This window comes from Numida meleagris, chromosome Z (genome assembly GCF_002078875.1).
Source record: "Numida meleagris isolate 19003 breed g44 Domestic line chromosome Z, NumMel1.0, whole genome shotgun sequence".
NCBI lineage: Eukaryota > Metazoa > Chordata > Aves > Galliformes > Numididae > Numida > Numida meleagris.
Window position 1 is genome coordinate 23,063,268 of NC_034438.1, and position 10,434 is coordinate 23,073,701.

Below are 10,434 nucleotides of genomic sequence, written 5' to 3' on the forward strand. Positions count from 1 at the left end.
AGATTAAAACAAAGCCCCTCTGAAAGAGTTTTGGCCCCTTTTCCCCCTGTTCTGCCATACTCTGTCTTGGATTAGAGATAATCTTTATTCAAGTTCTACATGCTGTCCCCAGCCAGCAGACTTTAAAAGACCAACAGTGGATGCATAATTAGTTGTCCTTACTAGTTAGGTGGGATTGAACTACATCTTTGGGATGTCAGAAGAAAATGAGTTTGCTTTATAATTCCAAAAAGGGGGGTGATTTTGGTAAGCAGAACTTTACATCCAGTGCCTGGAAATTTTTCAGAGATTATTGAGAGGGATGTATAAATTTTTGAAACAAATTCAAAGGTTGCACAAAGCGTGCTTTCTATCAGTAATTTGCATATAATTCTTTTCTGTCTTAGTCTTTCCTGCTCTTTCTCCCAGCTTCCTCATTTTTTTTCTGTGCTCTTGGACCCTCACCATTCTTTGTTCTTGTGGACCTTGAAAAGAGGAAATGCAGATGATATCAATTTTGAACAAAAGCAGACAAGGTTATTACCTGCTAAACGGTAATGTGCCAGCCTCCAGACTGAAGAATTATCTCATGTTTGAGGCTCTTTTGTTTAATTTTGGATTTACTTAATTCTAAATCCAAATGTTGACTTCAGAAGTCATTTCAAGGCAAATATTCTCACAGTGTCTCTGCAGGTACTAAGCAATCAGACTTGTTTTAGAGGCATATTCTCAATGATGCAAACTTTACAGTAGGCTCATGACATGGACAGTATCCTGTTGTTTAAAAGGAACCATCTGTTAACTTCTGAGAAGCGTATGAACTGCAAAGGAGATGAGATGGCTTTTTTTTTGCTGTAATCAATTGATTTGCTGTAATCAAAACTCAAGGGGACTTTCTGTCAGGAGAAAAAGTAAATAAACCTGTTTTCCTGAAACAAGAAGTTTTGCAGGTGGCCTGATGAGATTATTGGTACTTTTTCCAAACTGATTTACAAATAATGCTTTGCCAGTTATGCTGCTTGGCCATTTAAAGAATAAATCAGGATGTTTTGAGATAATTCACTTTTTATCTCGAGCTTTCATTTTTGGACATTTACAGATTTATACTAAACAACATAATAATAAACCATTAAAAATTGAAATTTAATTTTGAGCAGTGAAAAAGTGATGTGGTATGACATCTCTTAAGGAGATTTATCAAGAAGATCGTTGGATGCTGCCGAGTATAGCTCTAAAAATTTTTTGTGCCAATACACATGCAATCTTTGTCCATCTTTGTAGACTGTCTTCTTTTAAATAAACCTCAACAGCAGAAAAAAATCAGATTAAAGAGCAGTGTACTTTATGCATTTGTGCTTTGAAATCTGATTTTTCCAAAGCTCTGTGAAGACTGCAAGCAGTAAACTAACTGTGTTTTGGTTGCCATGAACAAATGAGGAATTTGAAAATGTGGAAACAAGAGAGGATAAATTGATCCTGGTGTTACACAGGAACATCTGTCTGGAGTTTCAAAGGCGGCTAGCTATCAGCTATGGCAGATTTTCTGTCTGGCTGTGTGAGGACTGTGTGAGCTGTTGTGTCTATATCTAAGCTGCTATTGTTCTCCTGCTGTGAAATGACAGATGGATGCATCTATTCTGAGAGATTTGTGACTTCTGGCTGACTTGTGCTTTCAGAATTCATGCATAATAGAGCTTGTTCTAGTCCTTCAAGAGGGAAGAAAAACACAAATAGGGGGGAAAAAAAACAAAAACGAATGAAACGTATGGTGCCAGTCTGTATTGGAAATCATCAAAAGTATATTTTTTTCTTTTTGAAGACATCGGTTATTTTTCTGAAGCGGAGCTACTGGCTTTTGGTTTGTTTTTGTAAGGATGTAACATATCCACTGCATATGTATGTATATAGTTTCCTTTTGACTTAGGTAAAAACAAGTTATAATGCTATTCTAAAGTGTTCTGATAGCCAAACAATACTGAAAATCTGGATCCTAAATAAAAATAATGGTGAAAGAGGCTGACTGAATTAACAGCTTGAAAAGGGGAAGTGTATATTTCAGAAATACACATTGTATTTCTATTAAGTTTTCTAATGACATGAGTTTGCTTTACTTCGTATGTAGCATATATATGTTAATTGGGTTAATTAATACGCTGTATGTGTATGAAAACATTGTTTGTCTGGTAAAGTCTTACTAAAACATTCATCTATCAGTCAGCCCAGATAAATGTATTTTTTATCTTGAACTAAATGATCTTTGCATTTAAAAAAAAAGGGGAATAACGAGGCTCTTGGAATATCTAGAGGAAAAGTACTACTGGAATCTCTGGGATCATTGCTACAATACAAAACTGGGTGTTCCTGCTTACACAGTTTGCAGTTGTTTAGTTTAAATGCTGAAATTCTTTGTTTCCATAATATTTCCTCTGTAAGTCTTTGAATTGCTAAGGCAATCTATTGGTCAAGTATGCACCACTGTAATTGTTTAAACTGAGAGCTATAAACCATTCTTCCAGAGAGAAGGATCTGTTTAAACAAAGTGTTTATTTAAGCCCTGTACAAACAAATACCTAATGAAGAGCTATGTATTGTAGAAAAGAAAAACATGGAGTGGACTGTGGGTCAATGTGCCATCTTTCCAGGTTGTGGTGTTGTCTAGTGAATGGTAGATGTGTATTATTAATTGATTGGAAAGCGAGCTACTTAGTTGTATATTTATTTGACTTCTCTTTCCTTATGGTATGCTTTAAACAGGTGTGTTACAGCTTGTCTCTGTGTTACTGTTAGTTCTGTACAGGATAGCTGAGAGAGTTGTGGAAGCTCCCAAAAGAGGATCAGTCTGAATCAGCAAGCTGATATCCCTGTTGCTCTTCAACTAGTAAGATAATGTCAAATCTAATTCATTTATCTGCTGTGTTCTGTGGAAAATAATTTTTCTCCTAAATACATAATTTCTCCAATTCAGGGCAGTGTATCTGAATCCTAATATAGGTATTACAACTTTTGATCCTCATGCTTTCCTCAGCTTTCCCCGTCCTCAGCTTTGTCTGAGCCCCAGTGAAAGGATTCCTGCCTACTGGAATTTATGTTTGCCATAGATCCACATTCTTTGTCATCTATGTTTCTGAATGACTCTGAGATGTTACAGTAAAGGTGTGGTTGATTTCAGCCATTTCTTTCTTGAACAATAAGGTACAGTTACTGCTGTCAAAAACAAAAAACAGCAACAAAAAGACTTCAAATTCTAAACTTAAGTAACAAAACAAGAACTTTTGTCAGGCGTAGGGATGAGAAATGTGCTGATATGGTCCTTTTTTGTCTGTGTGTATCACTGTGATTCTCTCTAGTATGCAGAACTCAACTGTGTTCTCCTGACTGGGTTTTGGGTGAGTCTCTCAGCTGCTCCAGCACTCCAGTGTCTGATGAAGACAGATCACTGTATTGACAGCATCCAGGAGATTTTGGGTCTTGTACTTGCATGAGTCCTGTAGATGCATTGAGCATGACAACCTGGAATTCTGTAGCAACCATGCACAGTTGCAGGCCTCAAGAAGATAAAACATGAAGTATAAATATTTTACTGATGAATGAGTAGTGGCGAAGGGAATGACTCTACTGTTCTGTGTTTTGAGCTGCAGGTAGATTTGAAGCTACAATGCTTGTGTTAACCTTACTAACATTGTTGGAGAATTGAAACAGAATGCATGAATGCCAGAAATTGTGTGTGTTACATGAACAGAAAAAATATTTTCTGACTTTTTGACTCTCTTGGTTTTCCTTCTCTTTAAGATCTTCCTTTTTAATTTTTCTTCTGTTTAGGAGGGAGGAAAAAAGAGAAAAAGAAGCACCTTTTGATGTTTTCCTTATGTGCCTTGAAGACTAAATAGGTTAGTGTAACAAATATTTAAATTAGTGCATTTATGATAGGATAGTTACTGGCAATGCTGTCAGGCTACTTTATCTGATTAGATCATAACACATTAGAGGAGTAATCTCTTTTTCATGTGCTCAATCCAGTGTTCTACCTACATTCTAGGTAACCTGACATTTCCATTTGCTTCAAGGTAGGTACGAAGAAAAAAAAAGGAAAAAAAAAAAACCCACCTTCTTGCTATTCCTACTGCTTTCTCTGTTTCCTGGCAGGCTGTCAGAATGTCTTTTATGTCTCCTGACCCTGACAGGGTGAGCTGCCTCACAGTCTCTTGGAGAATTTCCTAACTCCAGGCCTTTTTAGACAAGTTTTGGGAGAACTTGGCAGGAAAGAGACAGTCCTGACTGAAACTGAGAGCTAACAGGGGATTTCCATTAGTACAATAAGCTCCTGCTGTAGCAATAAGGAGTGCCTCAGACTGGAATGATGGAGACACTGGCTTCCTGCTTTTTCCTAGCAGAATGGCTGAAGACGATACCCATGTGGGCCCCTGGCTCCTCAGATCAGGCCGAAGAGTCTTGTTAAACATCTGTTTAAACAGTCTGTTTTATTGCCATTCAACATGTATCTTAAGGTAAGCAATAAGGCTAGCAGCTTAGGTTATTTTTGTTCTCCTAATGTTATTTTATTTTTTGGAATACATTTGACCCATCAGTTTCCTTCAGGCGGCTAACTAGAGATTTTCTTCTACTTAGACAACTAGCAGTAACAATTCAGGTGAAGTCCAGTTTCTCATCGTTCTCCTTTATTATCCTCTCCAGAGATCTCAGTATACTATTCAAGACTCTGATTAACTTGTTTTTTATTTTTCACAGATCTTAGCTTACTGAGCTCAGATAGAACCTAGGAGTTACTAAACCAAATTCAGCATTATCCTTTTCCTTCTTGCCACAGGTCATTTAGTCTGAATCTTCAAAGAGTCTTTGGGAGGGCAGGAGGAGACTGGAGAAGTACAAAAACAGAACTGGGTTCCCTACTTCTTTCTAATTTTTTTTAAATAATGGGAAAAATGAAGGGAATTGTAAACCAGTCAGTAAAACCTTAAGAGGAAGGGAATTGTAAGCTGCTCCATGAAACCTTAATCCTTGCATGATTTTTAAATTGTTGCTCTTTAAGCACCTCTGGGATAATAAAGTTGGTAAACAGCCAGTATAGATTTATCAAGAACAGTGTCATACAATTTTAATTTCCTTTCTTGGCAGTGTAGCTAGCCTCATAGATTAAAAGATTAGTAGATGGATGAGATATCTTGACTTCGTAATTTCTTTCATGCAATGACTACATGTGCTATTCTTGATGCTATCTCACACATCATTCTTAGAAAATGGCTAAGGAGCATTACATGGAATCATTACAAACTGAACACACAAGTGGCTGAGAAAAGGTCTCCAAGTGTAGTTGTTGATGGATCTCTGACATCTAAGAGGGAATTTCAGATAAGGGCAATGTATTTTCTCTTTGGTGCTCTGTATTCTTATTAGTGACTTGGCTAATAAAGTACAGAGAATGCTGTTGTTCACAAATACAAGCTGGAATGCTGCATTAGCATGGTGAAAATCAAGATGAATTTAGGATGATGACAAATGATTTTCAAGCTGTGGTCTGCAAATGCAGTGAATCCACCAATTGCATACAAGGAGTAAAGAAGGGTAGCTAACAAAAACAAGATTGTTTTCAGTACACTCAAATTCACTTCACAGGATCCTGTGCCTCCATTAGAAAATGTAAAGGTGTTCCCATGTGTAAAGTGGCTGAAAAAACATCGCTGTGACAGTTTGGAGAGGGATCATCCGAAGGCTATCCAAGTCCAAGCTGAACTTTTGCAAGGTGAACACAAGTTAGTATATTTTACACAAATTTTGGAAGAGGAATGAAATGCTGAAGTGCTGTAGCAAAAAAAAAAACAAACAAACCCTGAGGTTTATGACTGATCAACAGCTTGAGATGTATGAACAGAGAATGCCACATGTAGAAAATGCAGTAGCTGTTCTTTTCTGCTTTGCACTGATGAGGTCTCAGACACATTACTGTATACAGCTTAGGGTTGCTAGCTTTACTCTTTTCCTCTTTATTAGTTTTAAAGGACACAGACATATTGAGCTGTGTCTTTTCAAAGCACTTTATTGCAGTTGCTTTCATGATATGACCTGGAAGAAAATTTTGAAGGAGTGGCTTTTTAATCTCATGTGAAGGAAAAGCAGTGGCTATGGGAGAGACATCTCAGCAAAAGTGAAAAGCTTGATAGGAGGGTACTTCTTTTTTCTCTTCTCCCCTCACAGGAGATAGAATGCCTGGGTGAATAATAGAAAAACAAGAAGTGTCTTAGGTATGCAAGTTTCTGTGGTAGCTGCCTGATATACTCTGGGGTTACGATGTGGTTTAGCCCCCTGCAAGTTCTCAATGACTAACTACATACACAAGTTGTTGAATAGATGACTTAAGTGTTGTGCAATAGACTTTGAAATTAGAGGTTTCTGGAAACAGATGAGATGCAAAAAATTTTCGAGGAGGATCTAGCTATGTTTGCATTATCTCACAGTAGGAATTGGATAAGATGATCTTTCAAAGTCTTTTCTAGTTCTTCTTATGTAGCAATTTAATTCAAGGGGAAAACAAACAAGACCTAGCCCCAAAGGAATGAGTGTTCGTGTGGAAAATGTTATGTCAGAGAACCATGAGGTTGTTTGTTCCTTCAGTGGACTTGCTTGTGACTAGGACCACAAGAGAGTTATTCATCATGGGTGTAGAGCTACTCCTGTCTAAAGAAGACAGAGATCCTCAGCCACTTGGGGCAATGTATAAAGTTTGATTTTCCTCATCTCTTCTTAATAACTAAAGTAGTTCTGTCAAATTTGTTGTCCTTTTGATCTTGATTTTTGTTTACTATAAGAAACATGTTTTCATATGTCACCTAACTAGCCATCAGGAATCTGAGTTTCTGCAGACATCTAAGTTGCACTGGTTTTTCAGGCTGAAGCCCACTGGCTATTGAGCATAGTAGTGAATAGAATATGGGCAGCAAATTCTGTCCCAAATAACCATGTGTTTAATTTCATGACAAAAGTGCCATACTGTGATTAAGTCTTGGTTTGAATTATTTTCCTGTAGGAAAGATACCAGGGTTGATATCAGAGTTGTGAAAAATTTGCCTAATGCAAGAAGAATCGTATCACTTAAATAAATGAACAAAACAGTAAAACCACACACATGTGCACACACAAATCATCATAACTCCCAAACAAAAATAACACTCTACCCCTTTATATGTCTTGACAGAAATTTACATTAACTGAAAGAAAAGTAATATTTCCAACTCAGTTTTTGACTTAAATCTTGGGGTAAGTGACTTTTCCTGCTCTGCAGTGGGTATGATCAATATACTACACTGGGCTAGTCCTCAGATGTGATCCACGTGTCCAGGCTTGATTTCCACTGAATTTGAAATGCTTTCTTAAAGCACAACAATATTTAACCACTTCACAGAAGACAACCTCAGATTTTAAAAGTGATTGTACCTAATTTGTTTTGCTGTTTGAGAGCTGGCTGTGGATCATGGCTTGTTTCCCAGCAGGGAATAAAATCATAGATATGAGAGAGGTAGGATAACTTTTTTCATTTGTAATTTTCTGTTTCTGACAGAAATGACACATGAATCTGTCCAAATCTGTTGTCTTACAGTAAATCATGTTGTTTTTAAAAATTGTGATTAATGCATCTTGTGAATGGGGAGGGGAATAACAATCTATACATTTTGTGCCGGTCAGTTTGTCTGCATCTATCTAGTATTTGGCATGTCTTCCAGTACTACATGGGAGCAGAAGAATAGCCACGTTCTGGTAAGGCCAACTGTCCATTTAGCTCAATACTCTTCCCAGAGGCAGCCAAAAAAGATGACTGGGGGGAAAAATTTAAGAAATGCATGAAGTATATATAGTGATTTTTTTTTTCCATGGTTGAGTCCCTTAATAAGTGGCTTAGGGACCTCCTTAGCAGAAGGTTGCACCCAAGCATTTATGTTTCAAATAAGCAGTAGAGAATCTATCATTCAAGCTTTTAGTTCTTTTTTGAGTCTACTTATGCTTTGTGTCTAGAGTTTTGCTGCAATGATTCCCTAACTTAGATACCATGTACTGTGAAGAAGCATTTTGTTTCAGATTTAACACTTCATTGGCTGTCCTCTAGTTTTTGCTGTGTGAAATGTTCCTTGCTGAGTTTTCTGTGTATTAGTCATTCTGCTGGCCTATGTGCCCTCTCCCTTGGTGATTTTTTTATTTTTACTGAAGACTTCAAATTTGTTTGGTCTTGAAAGGTTCAACAGGGCTCCAGTGGAAGTGTCAATCTCACAGCACTGTAAAAGCGCCACCACCCACTTTGTAGCCAAGACACTGAATTTTTTGCTTATTCACCAGTAAAACTTGGTTGAGATCTCTTCAATAAATTGAGGTTCCATGAAGTCCAACTAATGCCTATGTGCAATTATTAGATGAGATCTATAAATTAATGAGGAAATAAAGTATGGTACCAAATGATAACTTCCAGAAGTAGAGTGGTGCCATTGTATGCTGTATATAGTTATTAATGGTATTTTGGTTTTTTTTGAAAGATATTTCTACGTTTTTGCTGCTAAAACAAACCTGTCTGTAGCATGCTTGTAGTAGCTATTTTGGTTTGGTTTCTCCTTTTATTTTTATATAAAAAAAATTGAGAATACTGAGGGCAATCTTACCATAGCATCTTGCTGTGTTTAAGAAACATTCATAAATGACTGTTGTGGCTGAGAAACAAGATGTTATGTAAAATTTCAGTTGAAGAGGAGTAAAATTACTTCAGGAGGTAAAATAACACCTGGCTTTGTTTCAGAGAAAATAATCCATCTATCTGATCATGAACTGCATCTGAATTGTGACCCAAATTTTTTGAGCCTACAAGCAGAATCTCTCCAAGAAACCTGGCAGTCCAAGTGTACATCTTTCTTGCCCGTCAGCCAACAATGTGTGTCTTTGATTTCATCACATATTGGGTTTCATAAATCCCCTTTTGGCTGTGCTGTGCCTTTTTGGCCCTGCACAGAGAAGTGAGGGTAATTTTCCATACAGGAGTGGAAAGGACAATGTATGTATAGGTTTGTGGAAGGTTTTCAGTGTTGTGCAGTGTGGGGAATTAAGTGAGCAGTGATGAGAGCGAAGAGCTGAGCACAGCAGCTCTACTAAATGTGAGCAAGTTCATAGTGAGGTGGTGGATGGATGTAGAAGTTCAACAGCGAGGCTGGTGGGATGGGGTCTGTGTGGCCCAGCAAGTGGAAAACATCCCAGTCCTCTTAAGTTGTTCATTTCTATATTAGGAGGAAACTGCATTATCCAGTGATTGCAGGGAATAACTAGTGTGTTTTACACAAATGGAAGAAGGGCTCTAAAATACGCTGTCAGGAGTCTTGATAAACTGCAAAGCGCAAATGTGACAAAAATAAGCATCATTAGTAGCAGGGCTCATGGAGCTGCTTTAATTAGTTTTCCATAGCTGAGGAGCTCTTTGCCATATAAGGATTTATTTTAGATGTAAGTTTTCCATTAGCAGCCAAACACTATAAATTTTAATTAAAATAATTTGGGCTTCACTCCTCCAAAAGTTAACGAAATATGACTCTCTTTGTTTGATTTCCTTATATATTATGTTAGGAACCTTAGAAGTGAGAAAGTTTGCATGGATGATCGGGTTGTTTTTGCAACCTGCTAGCTTGCATGAAGAGTACTACATGTGCAGTTTACATCTTTATACCAGAAGTTGCAAGTTTGCACTAGACTGTGTCATTCTCTACGAGATATTATTTGGAGCTATATGCCATGCAGAATTTTAAAAGGGGGCAGGCAAAACTCCACAGGGAGTGGAATAAAGAGTAGGCCAGCAGGAGAAAGGAAGGGTCAGTGTCTGTCAAATAATGAGCTTGAAATTTGGGAGAAATATTTGATGGATGTTTCCTCTGTATGTTTGTCAATGTTGTTTTAAGTTACGGAAGCTGAAAACAAATCACAAGTTTTGTCAAGTAGACTAATGCTTTCTAACCCAGTGGTCATAAATGATGACTTAAAACATGGCTTTCAAAACAGTGCAAGTGATTGAACTTGTACTATTAACTAATAACTTGCCATGTTTAAGTTAGACTGTTACAATCTCTTCGTGCTTTTCTACTTTAAATTGTAAAATGTCCCTTTTACTTACAAACAGAATTCTGACTGGAAAGGTTTATAAGCCCAGTAGATCAAATTTAGAGTAGTATTAAAACTGTAATTAAGTACTTTTAGTGCTTGAAAATTGATTTGTTCTGTAGCAGTCAGTAATAGCTTAAAGTTATGCTGCTTACACCGGCAGGAGGAATTGAATTAAGCCAGTGCTTAGCACTTTTAACAATTTTACTTTATATATAGTATATAAATATATACTATATATACTATATATACTATATATACTATATATACTATATATACTATATATACTATATATACTATATATACTATATATACTATATA

General features: G+C 36.9%; 1 protein-coding gene across 3 annotated transcripts in view; it reads left to right on the forward strand.

Moving 5' to 3' along the window:
* Nucleotides 1-10,434, forward strand: part of LHFPL2 (lipoma HMGIC fusion partner-like 2) — a 129,809-nt gene that overhangs the window by 34,165 nt on the left and 85,210 nt on the right. The window contains exons 1-2 of one of the 3 annotated variants that reach the window (XM_021379482.1): nt 3,800-3,866; nt 4,371-4,484. The exons of the other annotated variants lie outside the window; for them this stretch is intronic. The gene's annotated coding sequence lies outside the window, so the exon portion shown is untranslated. Of the gene's footprint in view, nt 1-3,799; nt 3,867-4,370; nt 4,485-10,434 lie in introns of those variants that run through there. 3 annotated transcript variants of the gene reach the window in all.